Source organism: Theobroma cacao, chromosome 7, assembly GCF_053813885.1.
Source record: "Theobroma cacao isolate CCN51 chromosome 7, ASM5381388v1, whole genome shotgun sequence".
NCBI lineage: Eukaryota > Viridiplantae > Streptophyta > Magnoliopsida > Malvales > Malvaceae > Theobroma > Theobroma cacao.
The window spans coordinates 16,134,550-16,139,304 of NC_142645.1; the positions used below are offsets into that span (position 1 = coordinate 16,134,550).

General features: G+C 35.6%; 1 non-coding gene and 1 pseudogene across 1 annotated transcript; one reads left to right on the plus strand and one right to left on the minus strand.

The window, feature by feature from the left end:
- Nucleotides 1–697: 697 nt before the first annotated feature.
- On the minus strand, nucleotides 698–3,844 carry LOC148761751 (uncharacterized; annotated as a pseudogene).
- On the plus strand, nucleotides 3,321–3,427 carry LOC148761752 (small nucleolar RNA R71). The gene has a single exon (XR_016027772.1). It is a non-coding gene; the product is annotated as a small nucleolar RNA R71 (small nucleolar RNA).
- Nucleotides 3,845–4,755: the final 911 nt, after the last annotated feature.

The following is a 4,755-nucleotide window of genomic DNA, read 5'->3' on the forward strand; positions in this document are numbered from 1 at the left end:
GCTTCAATTTCTAATCTTGAGAGGTGGTCTGCAACTTGATTTTCTATTCCTTTTCTATCACGAATCTCAAGATCAAATTCTTGAAGTAAGAGGATCCACCTTATCAATCTTGGCTTGGCATCCTTCTTGGCAGTCAAATACTTGATAGTTGAGTGATCAGTGTACACTATCCCCTTTGTCCCCACGAGATAGGAGAAAAATTTGTCAAAAGAAAAAACCACAGCCAAGAGCTCTTTTCCTATGGTGGTATAATTTTTCTGAGCCTCGTTCAAAGTTTTGCTAGCATAATAGATGGAATGGAAGATTTTATCCTTCCTTTGTCCCAAAATAGCTCCCACCACATAATCACTTTCATCACACATTAGCTCAAAAGGAAGAGTCTAATCGGGACTAATTATGATAGGTGCAAATATTAATCTTTTCTTCAATTCATCAAAAGCAACAAGACATTCATTATCAAACTTAAATGGCACATCTTTCTCCAATAAATTGCAAAGCGGTTTAGAAATTTTTGAAAAGTCCTTAATAAATCTTTTAGAAAAACCAGCATGACCAAGAAAACTTCTAATACCTTTGACATTTATTAGAGGTGGTAATTTCTCAATTGCTTCAATTTTTGCTTTATCTACCTCAATGCCATTACTAGGATCTTGTGCCCAAGAACAATGCCTTCTCGCACCATGAAGTGACATTTCTCTTAATTGAGCACCAAATTTGTCTCTTCGTACCTTTTGAGTACCCTAGCAAGATTTAAAAGACAATCATCAAAATTATTTCCAAAAACTGAGAAATCATCCATAAATACCTCTAAACATTTTTCCACCATGTCGATGAATATGGCCATCATGCATCGTTGAAAGGTGGCAGGTGCATTACATAATCCAAATGGCATTCTTCTAAAAGCAAAGGTGCCATAAGGACATGTAAATGTTGTCTTTTCCTGATCTTCAGGAGCAATAGCAATTTAGTTATAGCCAGAATAACCATCTTGAAAACAATAATATTCCTTACCAGCCAAGCGATCTAACATTTGATCAATGAATGGAAGGGGGAACTAATCTTTCCTTGTAGCTTTGTTGAGCTTGCGGTAGTCCATGCACACTCTCCATCCAATCACTGTTCTTGTTGGAATGAGCTCATTATTGTCATTAGCCACCACAATCATTCCTCCTTTCTTAGGAACACATTGAACTAGACTTACCCATGAGCTATCAGAGATAGGGTAAATTATTCTGGCATCCAACCACTTGATGATTTCCTTCTTGACCACTTCCTTCATGATGGGATTCAATCTTCTTTGTTGTTCAATTGTGGCTTTGTGATCTTTCTTAGGAAGAATTTTATGCATGCAAATAGAAGGGCTAATTCCCTTAATATTAGCTATGGTCCACCCTATTGCTTTCTTGAATTCTCTAAGTGTTCTCAATAACTTCTCATCTTGCAATCTAGTAAGAGCATCAGAAATAATAACCGGAAGAGTGGAAGATTTTCCAAGAAAAGCATACCTCAAGTGTGCTGGCAGAGGTTTGAGTTCCAAAGTAGGTGGCTCCTCAATGGAAGGCTTAGAAATTGGCACCAAAGAAGCTGAAATATATAAAGACTCAAATTGATGATTAGTTCTAAATCTGGAGTGAGCATTCAACAATTTTGAATATTCAATAAACTCATCATCATCCCTATCAGAGTTAGCAACTAAACATGCTTCAAGAGGATCATTGGGATTTTCTTCTATGAAAACATCGTGTGTCAAATTATTCACTACACTCACAGAAAAACAGTCTTCAGATGTCACAGGCAATTTTAAAGCTTTGAAAATATTAAATGTTACCTGTTGGTCTTGAACTCTCAAAGTGAGCTCACCATTTTCAACATCAATCAAAGCCCTAGCAGTTGCTAAGAATGGCCTCCCAAGAATGATTGGAATTTGCCTATCTTTTTCCATGTCAAGAATTATAAAATCAATTGGAAAAATAAATTTATCTACTTTGACAAGAACATCTTCAATAATTCGCCTTGGGTACACATAAGAACGATAAACCAATTGCAAAGTTACAGAAGTGGGTTTGCATTCACCCAAACCAAGTTTCTCAAAAATTGACCAAGGCATTAAATTGATACTTGCACCTAAATCACTTAAAGCTTTCGCAAAAAATAAATTACCAATAGTGCAAGGGATTGTGAAACTACCTGGATCTTTGAGTTTTGGTGGCAGCTTGTTTTGGAGAATTGCACTACACTCTTCTGTAAGGGAGACAGTTTCAAACTCACCTAGCTTTCTCTTTTTGGAGAGGATGTCCTTTAAGAATTTGACATAACTGGGCATTTGTTCCAAGGCTTCAGTAAAAGGAATATTAATGTGTAATTTCTTGAAGACATCAATGAACTTCTGAAATTGCTTTTCAAGCTTTTGTTTTTGGAGTCTTTGGGGAAAAGGTGGTGGAGGATAGATGACTTGAGAAGTTCCATGATTTTCAGCCTTGACATCATCTTTCTTTTTGACTTCACTCTCTTTTTCATACATTATTTCCTTATCAACAACTTCATTCTTAGGTTCATCTAATTCTTCATTCACCCCTTCAATCTCATTTGCACTCCTTAAAGTGATTGCTTGGCATTGTTCCTTACCTTTAGGATTGATTTGTGTGTCGCTAGGTAGAGAACCTTGAGGTCTATTATTGATGGAATTTGCAAGCTGTCCCATTTGGGTTTCAAGATTTCTCAAGGATGCTCCAAAGCTTTGAATTATCGCATCATTCTTGGATATATACTGCAAAAGAACTTCTTCCATTTGGGTCTTCTTTTCAGGAATTGGTGGTCTAACTTGTTGTTGAAATCCCGGAGGCATATTGGGTTTTAGATTTGAAGGCCCTGCATTGTTATTCCATGAAAAATTGGGATGGTTTCTCCAACCAGGATTATAAGTATTAGAATATGGGTTGTTCTGCTATCTGTTAAAGTTCCCCATAAACTGGACTGATTCAGAATTCTATGGATAATGATCATTTGAATGACCATCCCCACACATCTCACAAATTGAATTTTGAACTGCATGAACTCCCATTGTGTCAATCTTCTTGGACAATGTAGCCATTTGCGCGGTTAAGTTGCTCATTGCATCAATTTCATAGGCTCCAACAGCTTTTCTTGAACCCGACCTTTCTAAAGGCCATTGATAATTATTTGAAGCCATATCTTCTAACAAATTATAAGCATCTGCCACATTCTTACTCATCAATGCCCCACCAGCAGCAGCATCAATTGTGGTTTTAATCGACCCAATCAGCACATTGTAGAATGTTTGAACTTGCAGCCAATCAGGAAGCCCATGATGTGGACATCTTTGCTGTAGTTCTTTAAACCTCTCCCAAGCTTCATACAAGGACTCACCATCAAATTGTGTGAATGAGGTGATATCGTTTCTCAACTTTGCAGGCGGAAAGAACATTGCAAGAAACTTTTGAGCCAATTCCTCCCATGTAGTGATAGACCCATTAGGTAGTGAATTAAGCCAGCTTTTTGCTTTATCCCTTAGAGAGAATGGAAACAGTCTCAATCTAATAGCATCATCAGTTACTCCATTGTATTTAAAAGTATCGCAAATCTCCAGGAAATTTACTAAATGGGTATTAAGATCATCACTAGGTAACCCACCAAATTGGACTGAAGACTGAATCATCTGAATATAAGCTGGTTTAATTTCAAAATTATTCGCATTGATGGAAGGTCTCCTAATGCTTTGGTGCAAACCTTGCAACAGAGGAACTGCATAATCTCGCAATGCTCTATTTGCTTCGGGAACCACATTAATGGCATTATTACCATTATTAATGTTATCCTCAGCCATTGTCTGATTTAAAGCTTCAACTTGTAAATTCTCCCTTTGACGTCTTCTAAAAGTTCTTTCTATCTCTGGATCAAAAGGAACAAGATTCAAGTTGTCTCTTCTTTGCATACAATGACCAAAGATATCTGCAAGCTAAACAAAATCTAAAATTAAAACAAAAAAATAAAATTTGAAGTAAGACCAAATTGCTTGGTATTAGTAGTAGTAAAAATTCTAGAAATAAGTCCCCGACAACGGCACCAAAAACTTGTCAGTTAAAATCCTACTACGCAAGTATACGTATCGAATAGATAGTATATTAGCAAGCAGGGTATCAATCCCACAGAGAATTAATCTAAAACTTTACTAAGTACTAAAATTAGAACAATTGATTCTTATCCAAATAATCAAAATTAAATAATTAAATAAAACTAAAATTAAAACCAACAAGAAAAATCAAAATAATAACTTGAGAAAATATCAAATCAAAAAAGCCTAGGATAACAATATCCCTCACACTTCATCTAATTCTTACCTCTCTTACTTAACTTATTTCAATGGGTTGAATTGCTAACCTAGAGTCCTAAATTATTTATAAGGGTCTCCCGACTCAACCTATAAAAATATCTATTTTAACCAAAACACTATATCCCTATGTGATTTGAAATTAAAACAGACTCATTAAGTTCAGGCTATAATCTGGCTACATACGGCCTATAGGTATATCCCTATCCTATAAGCAAATCAATTAATTTGATCATATGCTATCCCAATTTTAGTCTACTCTAAACTCCCTTTCCCAAGTTTGTTTAGGTTTCAAGATCAATTTAATTGGTGATCAGACAATTAAAAGCAGTAAGAACAAATTGAAATAAACAATTCAAATCCCATTAAAATAAGTAAGAAAGAGATTTAAAAATTTAGCCTACATG